Here is a 21,668-nt window from a genome sequence, read left to right on the forward strand (position 1 = left end):
ATGTAAACTAGCGTTCTTAACTTTTTTTTTGTTTTTAAGTAATTATTCAGGGCCAGAGGAGGTTTCTTTCTCTTTTCCGCAAAGATACAGGAGTAGGCAGGAGCTGGACGCACCCAATGCCAATGCATGGGGAAGGACTGGGCACACCTCCATGATGCAGGACATAAGGAGATGGGGAAAAATCAAGTTTCTCTGATGAGGGGAATAGGAAATTATGACAGGAGAGAAGGGGGCCCAGCATCATTATCAAAGTCCTGGCATCAAAGGAGTTTTGTGCTAGAAGTATGAGGAGCTACTAACACAGAACTAGCTATAGTTATAGCCAATAAATATACAATTGGAAAAGTCAAATAATTCAGAGAGTTACATTAATCCTCTAGCTCCTACTGTTAAAATAAGTGAAAATAAGTAGCCTAAGAGTTCTTTTTGACTGCTTCCTTCACACATGGTGCATGATACACAGTTTAATTCCAATCTTGAAGAGCCAGAATTAAACAGAGCTTCAGAAAAATAACCATGAAAGGACAGAAACCTTAATGAATCAGTTTTAAATTATTGACTTCTCAACTGCAACTGAACATTGAGAGTCATCTGAGAGAGCTATAGCAAAAAATAATCTGTTAATGTTTTTCTTGGAGTGGGTGGAAGGGAATTTGGTGCTTGTAAAAACCAGGGAACAATAGTAACAAGACTGCTAATATTAAATCGTAGATAGTGCCAGGAACTGAGCAGTCAAATGCTATTCAAGTTTCCTCCCATAGATTTGCTAATATACCACCATCCCAACTTTCTACACTCCTGCCAAACCAGTTCTGTGCTTTTCCTGAGAAGTGACTATCACTCATGCCCAATTGTGCCAGATGCTTTGTGGGATGCATGTTATAGACAGGTTTCAGAGTAGCAGCTGTGTTAGTCTGTATCTGCAAAAAGAAAAGGAAGCCTTGTGGCACCTTAGAGACGAACACATTTATTTGAGCATAAGCTTTCGTGAGCAGCTCACTTCATCGGATGCATTCAGTGGAAAATACAGACAGACGTCCACCAAAGATCACAATACTCATTACACTTGTGACACAAGATAGATTTAAAATTTTGAGCCGATACACCCCCAGATAAAAGGTTTGTGAACGAATTCCATTCCATCACCTGAGTTTCAGTACCCACCTTAAAATGGTTAGCGCTGTGGAAAAAATTGTTTGGTACTCACAAAAAATAAGAAATAATCCTAATGCATCGATCCAGTTAGGTACAGTCAACTTTGTTGCAGAACTCAGGGTCCATTAGAGCTAAATTAACACAGCAAATTGATATAAGGGGCTTTGAAACTTGGTTGTGATATCAGGCAAACTCCAAAACAAATAATTTCAAACACAATCATAGCTGATTGACAGCAATCTTGTAAGCCATTTCTACAGAACGAAGGTTTACATTTTAGCATTTACAATAAAAAATGCTGTCCGTATCAGATCCAAATGAAAAATCTTTACATTCAAATTCTTATTCAGATTTGCATGAAATAACTCATGTATATTTAGTTATTGTCCTTAACATCGATTCACTAAATAAATTAGCAGTACAGGGCAGAAGGCAAAAGTGTAAAGGAAAAAACATACTACATGAAAAATGGTCGTGATTAAGCACAGATGATGGGGGAGGGGGAAAATTGGAATGGCCGTGCACCAACTCTAGACCCATACTGTACATTATATTTAATGAACCAAAACATCAAACCCATATTTACTGTCAGAGGAGCTATAGTACATATGACTTTTCATCTAATTTTAGAAAAAGCAACTGCAGCCTTTTGAGATACTCTTTTCAGTCAACAGAATAAAGGCAGGGGCGGTTTAGCTGTATGTTTCTTTATCAGACAACAGGATACATTCAGTCTAAATGTTTAGCAATGTTTCAAGGATTTTTTAAATATTGATATAGTCACACAAAATGAATGTTAAATACGTTGTGTTGTGTTTTACTTACTGAGAACTACTGAAACATCCGTTTTATTTCTGAATTCCACAACACAGACTCACTCCAGAATAACGTCACAGACTTCAGAACTCTGTAAGGGACAAAGATGACAAAATGTTAGGATTTGCAACATTTGGGAAGTCCTTCTGTTAATATGTTCACAGCCAACATATCTGGCACATTGATGCAGCCTACAGCTACAAAAGAAACAAAGCCTAACAGTCTCTAGGCAAATGTATATGGCCATCCTTTAGTTACTGTTCTTAGTCATTCTGCTTCAGTTCAATGAACTAGAATGGGCAAAAATCACTAAAAAAGATCATACTAGAAAAAAAAGAAAAGAAAATGGAGTAGTCAGATTTCTCTTCTATGTGAATATAGCCAATATTTATGTGCAAACTAATTTGTAAACTGTCAGTTGATCCGTTTCCTTCCAACTTCTACCCCTAACTAATGCTATTTAATCACAACTTGTTAATCAGCTGAATAGATTGAAACTTACAATTCTATTAAAATCAGTAAACTGTTCAAGTGAGCAGAATTTAGCAGCAACACAATACATGATCTTGCAATAGAAATCTCCATTTAACCTCCTTTTGTAAAGGATTTCTTTGAGATCACTTGAAACCTTAGATTCTAACACTATATTCCATAACATATAACTCATGTAATAGTAAGTGATTTAGACCATTGTAGGGCACAAAACTGAAGTTACTGGGGTCATGTTCTTTTTTACCAGCTGCCTCCTTGTAAGGATACAGACATCCTCTTTCAGCTTAATAACGAGATTCATATTCAGAAAAGTACGGCTATTATCTCCCTCACATTTTATCTCCTCTTTTCTTGAAGTTCTTATCATCCATTCTTTATCCTCAACATCTGATAATATATAATCATTAGCGTACTGCTCTCTTATACATTTCCTTGTTACTATGATCCTGGTGTTTCACGGAGCCACTCCTCTCTTTCACTGAGCTTCAGAAGTGCATAAGTTAAATTTTCCATATATTCCAGTTACTTCTTTATCCAAGGAGATCCCAAGGACTGGAACATGCCTCATTTTCTACTAGTTTTCCCCAAAACGACAACTTTTAATTCCACATATTCACTATTTTACGAGATAACCTTGTACAATGCTTTTATATCTGTAACAGCTGATTCAAAACACAGGAGCTCTCTTTGCTGCTTCATTTTCTGGATTTATATTATGAGATTTGGCCAGTCAGGCTGATACTCAAACTGTCACTTCTTTTGCAGACAGATTCATATTTATCCTTAAACGTTTGGCCTGGTCCTGCATTCCTACACAAGATGAGCCTTTTTCCACATAACAGTGCCACTGACTTGCATGGAACTACATGCCTGAGTGAGGATTCTTTGTGGGAGAAAAGTTAGTAGAGTAAGGCCGAGTCTATACAATCTGCTTTTGAATGTAAGGCTTTAAACAACTCTTGCCAAAGTCCAGTAAATTCTTAATCGGATGAGGAACAAGATAGAAACTTTCATTAAGTCTTAAGAGGTACTTTTAGTGGAAGACAACTATTTTGACATCTTGGACTTTTTTTTTTTTTTTTAAATATAGCAAATGTGGTAGTCAGTTTGACACCTTTTATGACAACACTAGAAAAAAATGAAACCCACTAGATTTACTGTAGGTGATAGAACATTAGAATAAAGTGAACTTGATACAGATCTTTATTAAAAAATGTGACAGATAAATTAGATCTCTCTGTTTTGGGTCAAAATTCAAAATTAATGGATCAAGAGAATGCAGTTGGTGTGATATACTATATACAGAAAGCATTCAGTATAGTGTATTGTTTGGAAAATTATTCCATTTGGCCTAGACAGGAGCACTGTCACTTGGATTGAAAACCAGCTAATGGACTGTAAAAAATAAGATTAATAGCAATATATTGAGTGAGGGGAGTGCTACAGAAGGTGCTTCAGAAATTGTGTTAGGCATGTTTTATTTAACTTTTTTTTTTAATTAATGAGGTGGAAGCCAGGGATAAACCAAATATTAATCAAATTCAGAGTTCTTGGAAGCCTCCTGTAAATCAAAGAAAAATGTAAAAGGATCTATGACTCAATCCAACTCTCACTGAAAGCAATGGGAAACTATGAGAGCCAGCCTGGAAAACTGCACACTTACACATTTTTGAGGAAAGCAATAGAATAAACAAAAAGAAAAGGAGTACTTGTGGCACCTTAGAGACTAACCAATTTATTTGAGCATAAGCTTTCGTGAGCTACAGCTCATATGCATCTGATGAAGTGAGCTGTAGCTCACGAAAGCTTATGCTCAAATAAATTGGTTAATCTCTAAGGTGCCACAAGTACTCCTTTTCTTTTTGCGAATACAGACTAACACGGCTGTTACTCTGAAACCTGTTAGAATAAACAAAGAGATTTAATTAAAGAAACTAAGGGTATGGCTACACTGCAGCAAAAAAAAAAACAAAACACCACACCACAAAACACACCACACAGTGACAGCAAGTCTCAGAGCCCAGGTCAGCTGACTCTGGCTCCCATTCTGGTGCTAAAAATACCAACAGACATTCCTTCATGGGCTGGAGTCTGGGCTTTGAGCTCCACTCCTTTTGCTAAGTTTTAGAGCCTGAGCAGAACATCTCTACTGCTGTTTTAAGTCCCGTGGTGTGAGCCCAGCAAGCCTGAGTTGGTGGATCCCTGTTCTAAGACTCTGCCATGAGTTTGTTTAGGTTTTTTTGTTTCTGTTTTTTTTTTTTTTGAAGTGTAGATATATCATTAGAGCTGTAATATTGATGTCTGATCCAACTATTTGGATTCTGATGTGGGCTGTGGACAATAGTCAACTTTTCCAGGCAATGCTCATTCCAGGAATGTGGAGGCAGATGCATTCTCAAGAGATGCTATCATTTGGGAAGACACAAAACTGCAAGAGTTTTGTTTCACAAAATAGTGGAAGCATGAGACAATTTAGAGGAAACGTATCTGTGAATAAGGGAAATCACTAGCTGTCAAAAATTGTGACCAGATTTCTGTGTCAAGAAGCATATAATTTGGCCTTTGAAGATTTGTATACACACTGCAAAATGCTCTGAGACGCTATTCATTCTTGAAATATGAAGAGACAAGTTTAGCATTTTGCAGCTCTAACCTATGGTATGAGCAAATGCTAGAGAGAAAGAAAAATTCAATTCAACCCAAAGACATATATACACATTTCCACAGGACTACTGCATGGAAAAGTAAACATTCTCAGAAACTAGAGAAACTCTTGAAAAAGTAAAACTGTACAAGTTCAAATTTTTAAAGTAAAAAAAATACAAAAATATATAACATAGTAATAAGTCTCTGGACAGAAAGTGAAAGGAAAACTAAATAAGAAAAAAGAAATCAAAAATAAGAGGCAGCACTTGGTGGTGGTGGTGGTGCAGGGAGATGCCCTTGAGGCATTTCATACCCATCAGTAGTCGCGACCAAAACTATAAAGGATGAGGACCTAAAACCTCGGCTTTGGGTCTCAACTACGTTGCACCTTGTGCAAACATTTACACTTGTGCAAAGTGGGTGTAAAATGCTATCACTTGTGTGAATAGATGAAGAATTCTGATTTGGTTGCTTTATACCCACAGAATACACGTGTAAATGACTGCACAAATTGTAAGTTACTGGAAAAAACAGGAACTTTGTTTACAGGCTGTACTAATCCTTTTAGCACTAATGATTTGATTAGTGGTGAAGCTAGACAGGCAGCTTGAGGTGAGATTTAAGCACAGGATTGCAACTGAAACCAACACTAATGTTAAAGGGAGAAAGGGCTTTCTGTCTACTGAAAAAGATTTTGCAGCAGATAAGAAAAAACAGTTCTACAACACAAAGTTTCGAGTTTATAAATCACATAAAACAAGCAGCTTTGGTTATGCTTTCTGCTTTCTGAAGTGTAATTGAACACTGAAATCTTTGTTTCAATTCCATTTCTAAAGCAGTTATTATTACTGAACATTTCTATTGTAGTACAACTTCTAGGCCTCAATCACACTGGGTCACCACTGTGCGGAGCACTGTAAACATTTACAGTAAATAAATAACAGTCCCCGAAAAGCTTTAGATTCATAGATTTTTAAGGCCAGTAGGGATCATCATGACCTCCTGCACATTGCAGGTCAAAGAACTTCATCCACCCACTCTTATAATAGACACATAATCTTTGGCTGACTTACCTAAGCCCTCAAATCGTGATTTAAAGACTTCAAGTTACAGAGAATCCACCGTTTACACTTGTTTACTGCTATGGTGATGACATATGATTAAACAATGGAGAAAAAACAATGAATCAGGACTCGTATTTGTGAGAAACATAACTAACTTTCATAAATACCATAGTAATTTGTTGATACTGCCCATTTTTTGTGACGGTTTTGCAGAGGTTTCTTTCTCCTCACTTACGTGTTAGGCTCTACAAGCTTAACATGGTTACTACTTAACCCATGAACTGCCCACGTAGGTGCCTGATTAATACAGAATTAAGGCAGTGAGGGATCAGTCCCATATGTGCTTAGTGTCCCCCACATTATGGGTCTCTAATCCAAAATGGGCTTTTCAGTCTGTTATTAACAGACATTATATAATAGTAACCATGATTAGACTAAGTAAGGAACACCTTTCTGACCCATTGTTCTTAATTGTGACTTTACAAATACAAAATAAACATAACTCAACATTGCAATATACCTGAACATGACAAAATTCTGTAGAAGCAATTTCCGTTCTAACATGTTCTCTCAACAAATATGTTCTTTAAAAATTACATCAGATGAATAATATAGGCTCCAGATTACATCTGTCACTGATGATAATGTAAGATTTATGCATCCTTAATCTATTTATATGGTAGGCTTATAAGCCCCAATTCCTCCAGGTACTTAAAAAAAATACATATGATGCCTCTGAGTGTTCAGTTTTACATTTCAACAGGACTAAGCTCAAATGCATTTAAACACACACATTGCCCAACAACATCCTACCAGCTGAAAAATCTGTGGAGGTTCAAGCATGTAAGCTAAGACTGGTTGCATTTTATCCAACTTGGGTCCAGAAACGTTTGGCTAGCATTCAGTTAACTGTGATCATTTTTTGCTTATCTTCCCCCCTATAAAATACCAATGGGAAACATGGAAAACTTGTAGATCTGACAATTCACTAGACTTGAGCCTACTCCCCGAACCCTAGATCTGCACAAAGTGGGACCCCTCCATATGGAAGCAGGGAACAGAAGTATCTCGTGTCGCTTACCTTCTGGGGATCCATGAATTTGGAAGATCCCGGACTGAGGAATGGTGCACTATGCACATCTTCCTCCTTCCCCAACATCTCCCAGAGAATCCAATGAAAAGGTAATACAGCGGCTGGAGGCTGTATAATTTCCAGAGCAACTCTGTGCTGTGGAAACATCAAGCTGTATACCTTTTCAGTATCAGCTTATGGGGATGATTGGGGATAGATAACCCATCTTTGGAGGCAGCAGCCAGTGGGAGATGCCATATACTCATGCCCCCTCAGAGATAAGTCAGGTCAGAACCACAGAACCCTAGCTTCCAGTGGATCTGGGATGATCACATACTATGGGGGGAAAAAAACACTGATTGTTCCCATATTATGGAGGACAAATATTCCTCCTCTCCTCCCATTGCCATATCATTCACTTTGGGGAAATCCTACCCCCACAAGGCTCCATGTATCGTCTTCCTGCCCTGGGTGTCCACATATATGGACCAACAACAATCTAGCCCTTATTAAAACACATACACTGACCAAATTCTCTTCTTTGCTGTTGTCCATTTGTGCTGCTCTAGAAGCAATAAAGGGTCTAGAAAGTCAGCAGATCTCCCCAGCTGAGAATTCCCTTGGAAGAGTGTAAAAATGGTGGAAGATCACCAAGAATCAGGCCTATTATATAGAAAAGGTATAATTTATTAGCCTAACTGGCAATCAGAAATAGTTCGTACCAGTATAATCAATATGAGCAACTTACCTTTTTTTGTTTCTAACTTAACTTTATGTATTTAAAAATGTCAATTGTACTGCTGGGCCCTATTTACTAAGATTCATGGCCTTGATATTTGGATTTTTATAGGAAAAGAAGTATACATCAATCAGTACTGAAGAGGTATCAAATAATTATACAACAAAAACTTCCCATCAGTGAGGTTTGTTTTAAAAAGAAGCACAGGCTGACAGTTCAGTTGGTGTATGGGATGAACTATAAACCCAGGAAACCGAGGTTCAGGATAATTCAAGCATTTTTTAGGAAAGTGAGGGCTGTAGCATTGTAAAAGTTCTATTCTCAGTCTCCTTTGAGATATTAATGCAATTTGCTGCACTCTAACACCCTAGAAGCCAGCATGAAACAACATTGCCACCGTAAAGGAGTATGCTTGGCCTTCAAAGCTTCAAGATTAAGCATGGTGGATGATCCGAGAATACGCAGTTACTGTTTGTATACAAGTATATGGAGAGGAGGAGGAGGAGAAAGGGAGGCAGGAAAAGAGTCTAGAGAGAAGGGAAGGCTGTATGGGTAGACACATACTTTTTGTGGCATTACCCTATGCCATCTTAGTTACCATAATAATAAGATGACTTATGCCCGGCCCTCACATGCCCTGTTGGAAAACTGAAGGCAAAGACAGAGCTTCAGGACCACCATTACTGCATGACTTTTGTAATTCAGATGATATTCTCTATCTGGTACATAAAAAGAATGATCAATTTATTTACAAATGACAAAAATTGTAATTATGCATGTCTGATGCATTATGCATTATGCATGTCTGATAGAGACCAAGTTCCTTTATGAGTGTTGGAAGGGGCCCACAAGTATTATCTTGGTTTAATTACATAACCAGCTTGTTTGATGAGAGTTCTTTTATTTATTTTTTTATTTCTTTGTGCTTGATTGTGATTTCACACCAGGGTAACTCCATAGACTTCACTAGAGTTGCATATGATTTATGCCAGTTTAAATAAGATCAGAATCAGGCTTACAGAAGGTGTTGGCATCCAAAGTGATACTATTTGTACCCTAATGTAACTACTATGGAAACTAATCAGTGGTTCATTGTATCAACACAGATCCCATACAACCGGTTGGTCTTGTTCTACTTTATCATGTAGGAAGGAAGCAATCCTTTCTAAGAAGGGTAAATCCTGATGGTAGCTGAAAAGTCAGGCTTGCAGAGTCAGGAAATTTTTTTAAACTGCTGTTTTGGAGACTGAATTAAATGATTTGTATGTCTGAATTATGATACTATTCTGGCACCTGATGGGATTAACAAAATTGCGTATGCAGGTTAGGTGCCTAACTACCATGAAAGTCAATTAAAAGTAGGCATCTAAATCACTTAGCTGCTCCTGAAAATCCTAACAGGTGTCTATCTGCATCTTTAGGCACCTTTGCAAATCTGACACAGAGATCACAATCCGTTCCAAACCATTCCCCCAGAAGTGAACTTCCAAAAAGAGGGATAGGACACCTTGTAGTGATGAAATTGCTGCTGCTCATCATACTGTGTCTATAAATAGAAAAGTTCAGTCTACGGCGTTGTCAGGCTGGCACCTTTCACAAGCACAAAATTTGCTTTAAAAATATCCTGTAAAAACTGGACTGAATCCATCCATTCAAAAATGAATATGCCTAAATGTTGTATCAACCAGGCAAGGTTCTAACAAGCTTCAACAGGACTTTATTTTCAAAGTGGAAACCTCTTTACCAAGCTGCTGCTGCACCCTCTGTAGCTTTCTCCCAGCCTCTCAACTCCTCACCCCTCCTTCCTGTTTCCTGTCCTTTCAGACTCCCAACAGCCAGTGCTCCCAATTCTAATAATTACGAGCAACATCTAAACACCACACTAAAATAATAAAGAGCAAAACAGATTGTTCTGCTTTTTAAAATGTCATGCAATAATTTGTTTGTACTATAAGAAAGCATGTAAATTGTTTCAGAATAGCAGCCGTGTTAGTCTATATCCGCAAAAAGAACAGGAGTACTTGTGGTACCTTAGAGACTAACAAATTTATTAGAGCATAAGCTTTCATGAGCTACAGCCCACTTCATCGGATGCATAGAATGGAACATATAGTAAGAAGATTATACACACACATATAGAGAAGGTGGAAGTTGCCATACAAACTGTAAAAATCTCTACCTAATCTTCTGTGAACAGCAATGTATCAAAGACACATTTCACTCTTTAACAAACTGGTGGTCTTTAGTACCTTATATCCTTGTGTTAACCTATCCACACTTTGAGTTGGTATCCTGAGTACTTTACACCTTTTTGACCCAAACTATATGGCAAGGGAGAGTATCCTATCAGAGGATCTGATGAAGTGGTTTAATTAATCTAGAGGGGGAGTGAACTGCTAGTTTGCTACAATCTCCTTTACAGACTGTCAGCTCACTGAAGGATACTCAGTCATTTTATTCAGACAATGCCCTAACCACTATGATTAATCCATCACACAATGCCACCAGATACCAATATCATGCTGACAACATAATATCGGTCATCTACATCCATTTTAGAAGACATTGTTGAATTGCAATGTCACTGAAGAAATCTTGCAAAACGGACAAGTACCCTTTTATAGACTATTACCTTTAACAAATGTGAATATTTTGCATTAGTAATTCTCTTTTCATTTACAAAAAGCAGTAGTAATAAAAAATAATCTACAAACATCAAGTCTGTTAATTCATACCTCATATTTTCTCATTTTATTATACATAAGCATAATTAAAGGGAAAACTAAACTCGTTCTATATTTTACACGTAGTTTGAAAAGCCATCTCAAATTACAATACCTACCTACAGATACTTATATACAGTTCAAATGCAAATTAGTTCACTTTTAATTAGTTCTATTTTGGTGCGAGTCTCTAGTATCCTATCATAAAATATACCTTGAATAACATACTATTAAAACCATGGCTTATCTTAAGTCTCTTCCTCCACTTCTTGGATGTCATTTTAAAAAAAAAAATGGTCTTATTTATTCCTGGCATAGTGCCTGACATATCACAGTTTCCTTCAGAGACTGATTTAAAAACCAAGAATTAAATATTAAAGTTATATTTTAAATAAAGTGTTAAGACCTTAATTACAGCTATTATGAGATTAAGCCATACTAGATAAGCGTAGGACGTTCATTACCTGAAAAATGTTGCTATGAGGCATTGTGCCTTTTGAATAGGACTGTCAAGCGATTAAAAATTAATTGCGATTAATCGCACTGCTAAAGAATAATAGAATACCATTTATTTAAATATTTTTGGATGTTTTCTACACTTTCAAATATATTGATTTCAATTACAACACAGAATACAAAGTATACATGCTCACTTTATATTATTTTTATTACAAATATTTGCAAAGTAAAAAACAAAAGAAATAGTATTTTTCAATTCACCTAATGCAAATAATGTAGTGCAATCTTTTTATCATGAAAGTTGAACTTACAAATGTAGAATTATGTACAAAAACTAACTGCACTCAAAAATAAAACAATGTAAAACTTTAGAGCCTACAGGTTCACTCAGCCCTACTTCTTGTTCAGCCAATCGCTCAAACAAGTTTATTTATATTTGCAGGCGATAATGCTGCCCACTTCTTGTTTACAATGTCACTTGAGAGTGAGAATTGGCGTTTTCATGGCACCGTTGTAGTAGCTGATGTCACAAGATATTTATGTGCCAGATGCACTAAAGATTCATATGTCTCTTTATGCTTCAACCCGCATTTCAGAGGACATGCATCCATGCTGATGATGGGTTCTGCTCAATAATGATCCAAAGCAGTGTGGACCCGACGCAGGTTCGTTTTCATCGTCTGAGTCAGATGCCACCAGCAGAAGGTTGATTTTCGTTTTTGGTGGTTTGGTTCTGTAGTTTCCACATCACAGTATTGCTCTTTTAAGACTTCTGAAAGCATGCGCCACACCTCGTCCCTCTCAGATTTTGGAAGGCAATTCAGGTTCTTAAACCTTGGGTCGAGTGCTGTGGCTATCTTTATAAATCTCACATTGGTACCTTCTTAACATTTGTAAAATCTGCAGTGAAAGTGTTCTTAAAATGGACACGTCTTGGTTCGTCATCCGAGATTGCTATAACATGAAATATGTGGCAGAACGTGGGTACAACAGAACAGGAGGCATACAATTCTCCCCCAAGGAGTTCAGTCACAAATTTAATTAACACTTTTTTTGTTCTTTACATGTCGTCAGCATGGAAGCATGTCCTCTGGAATGATGGGTGAAGCATGAAGGGGCATATGGATGTTTAGCATATTTAGCACGTAAATACTTTGCAATGCTGGCTACAAAAGTGCCATGAAAATACCTGTTCTCACTTTCAGTTGACATTGTAAATAAGAAGTGGGCATTATGTCCCATAAATGTAAACAAACTTGTTTGTCTTAGCAATTGGCTGAACAAGAAGTAAGACTGAGTGGACTTTTAAGCTCTAAAGTTTTACATTGTTTTGTTTTTTGAGTGCAGTTATGTAACAAAAAAACCTACATTTGTAAGTTGCACTTTCACGATGAAGAGATTGCACTACAGTACTCATATGAGGTGAATTCTAAAATACTATTTCTTTTGTTTATCATTTTTACAGTGCAAATATTTGTAATAAAAATAATATAAAGTGAGTACTGTACTTTGTATTCTGTAACTGAAATCAACATATCTGAAAATGTAGAAAAACATCCAGAAATATTTAATACATTTCATTTGGTATTTTATTGTTTAACAGTGCAACTCCAGTCTCATTATTTCATGAGACTCTCGGCTTTTCTTTTTTTTTTTTCCCCCTTTTTCTTTTTACTCATGTTTCCAGCTTTCCTGGGTGCAGAGAAAAGACTCAGAATCGTAAAAGCCCCACAAATATTGTGTTTTTTTTAAACCTCCTGGTTTTAAGCCACTCTCTTTATTTGGGCGGGGATGGAAGGGACACAGGACTTTTGAATGCTTGAGGTTTTCATAACGGCATCTGTTTAACAGATGATGATATAGCCATGTTGGTCCCAGAAGAGACAAGGTGGGTGAGGTAAAGTCTTCTATTGGACCAATTTCTGTGGGTGAGAGGGACAAGCTTTTGAGCTCCGTGTAAGCCTACAGAAGTTGGATCCAATAAACACATCCACCTTGTCTTTTTGTTTAAGAGATGCAGCCAAAACTCTCACAGCACAACTAATCCAACACAGCCTGAATTTCCAGTGATGACTAAACCTACCCATTTTTGAGGGGGAAAACCCCAAGGACAAAAGTGGTAGAAACACCACTGGCCAATCCCTGGGGACAAACTCTCCCCAGAGTGCAGTATGCCTCACTGATGCAGGAAGGTGCATGTTTTTCAACAGGGTTTAATCTAGATTATCATGGGGTGGGGAGAGGGGTGTTTTATTTTCCTTTAGGAAAACATATTATGGTTTTAACAAGACATTTGGAACAGATTAAGGTTTAACTGTTTCATTGGTACAATTGTCTGCAGCAGAACATGGTGGTGTGTTTTCACAGGCCTACATTCAATTGCACACTATGAACACTAATGGGACACTATCTTGACATTTTACACGTCTAGAAGGTAACATTTACTACCAGCACATGTTCCTTTAAATATTATTCACTTCAGCTTCGAATAAACAAAACATGAAGCATTTATTGTGATTCCCCCAACTAAACTAAGCCCGACACTACATAGCTCACACTCTGACCACTGGTGAATGGCTAAATATCAACTATAGCAAGTCTCAGAGTAGCAGCCGTGTTAGGATTTGCCCCACCTGGGTGGAGTACGGGAACGGCCCCATCTCTGGGGGCTCCGGGACTTGCCTCTCCACGGGGGCTCCAGGATCGGGACCGGCGGCAGGAACGGCCCCCCCGGCGGGGCGGGGTGCGGGAACGCCCCCTGCGGGAAGGCGGCATCCGCGAGCGTGACTTGGCATCTCTCTTTGAGAGGGAGCGGGGTTTGGCGCTCTTCGCTGGAGTGCCAGATCGCTCACGCTGGGACGAGGGAGCAAGTCTGTAAACTGAATATTTAGCAATAGGAGTTTAATTGGGCCTGGATGGCTGAACAAAGTGGGATCTATCATTCAGCTCCCTGGAATTTCCCTAATGTGATAATGTTTGAACCCCACATCCAACCAATCACAACATTTAAGGAAATGTTTTAGGCATTAGCGGCCAGAACCATATTGATTTTGGCAAAATTCAGACAAAAATGAAAGGGGGAGACCGGAGGGAGAGGGACAGAGCCCCTGGCATGAGTTAGGGAGTGAGGGGATTGCAGGGAGTCCCTGGAATAGAGGAGGATGGGAGGGTGGCATACAAGAAGCTTGTAGGGGGAATGGAGAATGCTGGGAGCCCCTAATATGTGCCAGGCACTCGGGCTCTAGAAGGAACAAAATGTATGATTCTCTAGTAGGCACAGCCTGAGTTAGCGTAGTACTGAGTCATTGCTTCCAGAACAGCTTGGTGCACAAGGGAAGGGTACCTGCCACTACACTCCTTAAGGGTGCAAAATGCACACTCCTCCACAGCTGGCTATTGCTGCATGGTGTGGAGGGGAGAAGGGCCAGAGCCTTGATTATGACACTGACTCACTCCTTTCGGGGTGGGAACCCCATGCCATTTGTGGCCATTTTCCACACTGGGGAGCAAGGAGATTCTACCTCTTCTCTTCCCACTTTAGGCTTGAAAACCTGTGATTAATTTCCCCAAGATTTTTAATTCCACCACAAGTTACTTTTAGGCAGGAAAGTGGTTCCATAGAAAAAATAAGTGATCTTTCAAGTAGACAGCAAAACAAAGAACAACGCTCTGGACAGAGAGAGCAAGGGAGTGGAGGTAAAGTAAAAGTCCAATGGCTGCATGATGAATTTTTTCAGGTAAATATTCTTCAGTGCAAAGCACTGTGATTTAACTAAAGATTAACCTATTCATCTCATCCACTCCCACTCATTCAGCAAAGTTGTCTCTGACTGCTTCATTACATATTCAACATTTTGAATGGTAATCACATAGAGGGATTACATGTAACGAGCTTTTTTTAAAAATCATCACCACTTCTTTATGTTCAAGTGCATCCAAAATGTAGAACTTCAATGTCCCCAGAAATGCATCCTTTTATGAGAAATACACGTTATAGAAGTCAGAGTTTTGGACTAAGTAAGGCTTCAGGATTTGATCCAAGATTCTTCTCTTTCTGCCAGCCATTGACAGCAATCTAATACAACAAACCAAAAATAAACCATCTAGAATTTTATGAGGATATAACATCATAAGAGGCTCCAGCTGTCAATAGTTTTTCAGATGAGTGACTTAGTGATTCCATGTGTGTCACCAATGCACAATAAACATAAATCTTCTTTTTGAATAAACCAGGTGGTACCACCTTTATTTCTTTATATTAACAGACAGATGCCAAAAAAGTCTCCTAGCTACATATTTATCATAACTTTTTTAAAGTCAGTTATTTTCCTTACAATGCTTCTTGGTCACATACTTATCCCAATCACAAGACTGAATTATAATACTCAAACTGACCGTATCCTAAATGTAGACAGATATAAGGCATTACTGCAGGCTCTATGTTATTAAAATCTTGTAATATAATCTGGTGGGTTAGATGACGTTATAACCTGCATGAGTATTACGATCTCATACACCCACCAGTAACTGACTATTGTAAGCAACACAGAGCTAGCAGCTGCTCTGTATGTATACAGAATTTTTATTTTTTACTACAGCACTTTGTAGCGTTTATAATATTTTTTCAAAAAACTATTATAGGTAATATCATGAGATCATTTTATTAGCTAAGTAGTCATTAATAGTGAGTTAATATCCCAACTGTATCATATTACAACAGCTGGCTACTGAATGTAAGTTAACTAGCTGTCAAACTCCCCCAGCCTCTGCTTGCTACAATGCTACGGTAGTACTGTCTATTTCTTGAATATTATATTGAGTTTCCTCAAAATGGATCATAACAACATTATACATTCCTGTGTTTGAGACTCTAATTAACAGTACAAACAACAACATGCAAGATTTCTTTCTTTAAAGATCATGATCCTTACCAAAGCTCTAGTTTACATAAAAGATACACCAATAAAGAACTGTGGAAGGATAAAATACCACATTTTACATAACGAAACAGAGCAGAAGATACAGCTATATAAATTAACTACAGTGTCAAAGATTTGCTTTGTAAACTGTTTTAAGGTGCCTTAAAAGGGACACCATCAGCTTGAAATCAGACAATTTTTAAAAATGAGTTAAAAGGAGCTTAAGATACTACACATGCTTCTGACAATATCTGTGTTTTTATAATCACATTTTCCTATTCTTTATTTTTCTCCTATACTGCTATGTAAAATCCACAGAAACAGGGGAAACTGATTACACAGGGGAAACAATGAAATAACTGTGCATGAAGTGCTGTCACATGCTCACAGTAAACAAATTGAAAAATACATAAAAGTATTGTTTTGCCACTCACCTCTTTCAGTTGTAAAAAAATTCATGTAAAAAAATCTATGTAAAAAATTCAAATTGACAGTGTCCCTTTAAGTATGAAAGGCTCTAAGGTATATACAGTAAACAGAATCAGTTACATAATCATCTACAATGTAGGCTTGAAACTGAAAGAATTCTATTTTCAGGGATGATGTGGATTATTCATTTGCTTAAATGGTGTACATAGCCACTACTGATGAAGTACAAATTGTCATTCAAGTGCATTTTGAATATGAACATTTTGATTGTCCAAACACCACCAATGCAGCAAAAACAAAATATTAAAAATAAAATATATTAAAGTATTAAAAATGGAATATTTCAAGTAAAGGACAGAACCAAATGAATTCCTCTTATTGTTCACACAAGTAGTGGGAAGATGCACAAAGTACCTTCATGGAAGTATGGCCTCTATTCTAATTATAAGGAGTACTTGTGGCACCTTAGAGACTAACCAATTTATCTGAGCATAAGCTTTCGTGAACTACAGCTCACAAAAGTGAGCTGTAGTTCACGAAAGCTTATGCTCAGATAAATTGGTTAGTCTCTAAGGTGCCACAAGTACTCCTTTTCTTTTTTGCGAATACAGACTAACACGGCTGCTACTCTGAAACCTATTCTAATTATGATTTTATGGACCATACATCCTTTTGTGCAACACACTGCGAAGATCAGCAGGAGCCTTTGCCCTCTTAATACTGTAACACTACTGTGTTTACATAACTATAGCCAAAGATATGTCAGTTTCAATGCTACACCTGTTTTTTCAGAGGTTTATAAAATCAATCATAAAAATTCACTGAAGACAGAAACAGAAAGCCTCAGACAAGAAGCAATTTAAACAAAAACAAGTGCAAAAAGAAAATGATTTGGCCATTTTAAATTAGAAACTAAAACAGAATACATATGCAATATAAATGTAAATGGAGCCAATCCCGGTCACTACAGTCATGGGAGTGGCCCTGTAAACTTCAGCTGGGTTACCACCGTGATGCTGGCAGACCACGTCATGCTATAGCAGGGGCGGACAACCTGCCCGCTTCTTGCCCCCAGACGGCCCCCCCGGGACTCCTGCCCCATCCAACCACCCCTGTTCCCTGTCCCCTGATGGCCCCCCGGGACCCCAACCCCATCCATCCCTCCCTGACTGACCCCCATCCAACCCCTCCTCTCATTCCTGATTGCCTCCCCAGGACCCCTGTCCCATCCAACCCCCCCTCTCCTTCCTGACTGCCCCCCACGGGACCTCTGCCCCATTCAACCCCTCTGTTCCCCGCCCTCTAACTGCCCCGGCCCCTATCCACACCCTTGCCCCCTGACCATCACCCCAAACTCCCCTGCCCTCTATCCAACCCACCCTGCTCCCTGCCCCCTTACTAGGACAGGCAGCCACACTGCCCGGCTGGAGCCAGCCACGCCCCCATGCAGCACAGAGCATCGGGTCAGGCTGCGGCTGTACAGCTGCACTGCCTGGCAAGAGCTCACAGCCTGGCCGCCCAGAGCATTGCGCCAGCCGCGCAGTGAGCTGAGGCTGTGGGGGAGGGGGAACAGCAGGGGACGGGCCAGCCTCCCGGGCCAGGAACTCAGGGGCCAGACAGGAGGGTCCTGTGGGCCACATGTGGCCCACAGGCCATAGTTTGCCCACCTCTGTGCTAGAGTGTATTCAGATCAATTCACTTGTGTATTAGTATAGATCAAAATGAGTGTAAATGTGAAAGTGTATTCAGGTGTGTCAACTTCATGGAAACTAGTGGAATGTTCCTGGAATTGTTTTAACTTATCTGTTCCTGTTATAACGTAATAGCAAACATTTATGTTGTGTATACCCCTATAACAAATAACTCATCAAAGAAATCTTTTGAAGTGCCATTGAAGGACTTTAACAGAAAATGCTAATTTCAAAGCAAGTGGTGATTGTGTGTGATGATGGAGGACAAAGATTCTAAGTGCATTTCTCACTCACTGTCCTCAAAGAAAAAAACACATGGGTAGAGACAATGTCAGCTTGATTCTGTCAGAAGATGATATAAGAACGGATTAAAAGAAAGATCCTTCATCTCTGAACTGTTTGGACTCTTAGAGGGCAGTGTACCAGATGCAAAGCAGAGATCCCTGAAGAGACAATCTGCATACCCTGAAAGACTTTTGGGAAACTGGCAGTCTATAGCATCATTGCCACCATTTGGAGTTACAAACTGCGATTCACCTGTACATATATTTTACTTGCTTTAGCCTCTCAATAACTCTCATTTCCTTTTCTTAGCTAATAAACCTTTAGTTAGTTTACTATAGAATTGGCAGCCAGTTTTGTCTTTGGTGTAAGATCTGGAGTATCAGCTGATCTGGGGTAAGTGACTGGTCTCTTGGGACTGGGAGAAACCTGATGTGGAGTGATTTTTTATTTAACTGACCTTTTATCACAAAGTTCAATTTACCTGGGTGGCAAGATAGACTGGAGTGTCTAAGGGGACTGTCTGTGACTCCATGGTAAGACTGGTACAGTGATCAATGAGTTCACATTTGTTACTGGCTTGGTGAAATTAATAATAGAACATACCACCAGTTTGGAGTTTCTGCCCTTCTTTTCTGATATTCTGCCCTGAGGTATGTACTCACAGTAGTGAGACACACCAGACAGTACAACAATTACCAGGATTTTTCCCTTGCAATAAAAATCAGTGGGCAATTCATACATGAATATCATTGAATCCGTTTGGGTAATATTTTGGGAGGAAATGGGGGAATCATTTAAAATTTTCCAGATGCACATCTTTAAAAAGACAGCTACTAATCATATGCAGTAGCTTTTTTTCCCCTTGAGAGTTGTGAAGATTTTACTTTACTTATCAATACATTTCAAATATTGCCTCTAATTAGCCCAATAAACTCCAAAAACTTTTCATTAGGAGGCAAAATGAGACAAGTTATGGTAAGAGGATCTTCAACTTAAAACCTTCCTTTTTTATTTCCTTACTTGTCTCCCAACCTAAATCAAGGTTTCCCAACCTGGCAAACAAGGAACACAATGGGGACCACCACAGCCAGAACCAGGGGGCTCAGGGCCCATGGCTGGCCCACTTTTTAACAAAAGAAACATAAGCGCAGAATTCATGTTCCCCGCAGAAAAATAGGTTCTGCTGGGGAGGCACTGCAATTATACCATTCGCCCACCAGGGGCTGCTGTGGCTTGACTCATCACTGGAGCAGCCAGCCACAGAAAGGGCGGGGGCACTTTGGCTTTGCTCCCCCGTCCCAAAAGGTTCCAGTGCCTTGGTGTGGACACACCAATGCAGGCTGGGAGTACTTGCCAGTCACCTGCATTGCCACCCTTGCCTGCCTGTAATGGGGAGTGCGTACTGCACCTTTTGAAAGGAGATATAATGAACATTGTATATTGCACCCCAATGTTGCCAGCTGGCAAACAGTGCAATATTTAACATTTTCTTAAAGCCCCATCTCTTGAAGTCAAGCAGTTATGAGAGACTCTCAGTTTTCATTTTTAAAATATCCTATGTTTCTAAGTTTCATGGTTGTTGAGAGAAGCTTGAAAACATAACCCAAATTACCTATAAAGGCTCAAAAACCAGAAGGCAAAGAAAGAGTAATATTTATTATTTTTAAAATGTATAATTTTAAGCAGATCCCTGGATTTTTGGGGGCCTGATGCATGATTTTTCTAAACTTGGGATTGGTAATATTCAATCCCTAACTCCTCCCCTCACTGCTCCCTCCCTGTGCAAGTAGAATACCTAAGTTTCACTATTTCGTTTACTTACTTTCCCTTATCACCAATATGGTTATTGTGCTTCAAGACACAAAATTAGCAATGCACACACACAAACACCCTCCACCACAGAAGAGATGTTTTGACCACCAACATAACGCATTCAACTATAGAATGGAATGCAGGAACTGTTTACCAATGCACAGCAACTATTAAAAAAAAAAGAGCTCTAGACAGAAGTCTAATTAAACTAGAGAGCAGGATTTAGTCCCATATAAATTCTTATTCATTAATAAAGCATTTATAGTATCATAGAAATCTAGAGCTGGAAGGGACATTGGGAAGTCATCTAGTCCAGCCCCCCCATGCTGAGGCGGGACCAGGTAAATCTAGACCATCCCTGACATTTGTTTGTCTAAGCTGTTCTTAAAAACCTCCTATGGCACAGATTCTACAACCTCCCTTAACTCTCCTTAGAGTTAGAAAGACCTTCCTAATATCGAACCTAAAACTTCCTTGCTGCAGATTAACTGTTACTTCTTGTCCTACCTTCGGTGGACATGGAGAACAAATGATCACCATCTTCCTTATAATAGCCTTTAACATACTCGAAGACTTATCAGGTCTCCCCTCAGTCTTCTTTTCCTAAAGTTACACATACCCAGGGTGTTTTTGTTTTGTTTTGTTTTTTAAAACACCTTTCCTCACTGATCAGGTTTTTTAAATCTTTTATCATTTTTGTTGCTCTCCTTTGAACTCTCCAATTTGTTCACATCTTTCCTAATGTGTAGCACCAAGAACTGGACACAATATTCTAGCTGAGGCCTCAGCAGTGCCAAGTACAGCAGAACAATTACCTCCAGTATCTTACATATCAGAAACCTGTTAATATACTGCAGAATGATATTAGTGTTTTTTGTAACTGCATCACATTGTTGCATCAATTTGTGATCCATTAGAATCCCCAGATCTTTTTTAGCAGTACTACTGCCTAGCCAATTATTCTGCATGTTGTAGTCATGCATTTGATTTTTCCTTTTTAAGTGTAGCACTTTGCATTTTTCTTCAGTGTATTTCATCTTCTTGATTTTAGACCAATTGTCCAATTTATCAAGGTCATTTTGAATTCTAATCCTATCCTTCACAGTGCTTGCAACCCCTCTAACCTTGCTGTTACCTCTAAATTTTATAAGCATATTCTCCACTCCATTATCCAAGTCATTACTGAGAATATTGAATAGTACCAGACCCAGAACTGAGCCAAGGCCCCCAACTACATACATCTTCTCAGTTTGACAGCAATCCACTGGTAATTACTCTTTGAGCACCGTTTTTCAACTAGTTGTACACCCATCTAACAGTAATTTGATCTAGACCACATTTTCCTCATTTGCTTATGAGACTATGT

At 38.8% G+C, this 21,668-nt stretch overlaps 1 protein-coding gene across 1 annotated transcript in view; it reads right to left on the reverse strand.

The window, feature by feature from the left end:
• Nucleotides 1-21,668, reverse strand: part of INPP4B (inositol polyphosphate-4-phosphatase type II B) — a 489,632-nt gene that overhangs the window by 302,881 nt on the left and 165,083 nt on the right. The window contains exon 6 of the mRNA XM_084627075.1: nucleotides 1,981-2,062. The gene's annotated coding sequence lies outside the window, so the exon portion shown is untranslated. The remainder of the gene's footprint in view (nucleotides 1-1,980; nucleotides 2,063-21,668) is intronic.

The sequence above is a fragment of the Lepidochelys olivacea genome (genome assembly GCF_965140295.1).
Source record: "Lepidochelys olivacea isolate rLepOli2 genome assembly, chromosome: 4".
Classification (NCBI taxonomy): Eukaryota; Metazoa; Chordata; order Testudines; family Cheloniidae; genus Lepidochelys; species Lepidochelys olivacea.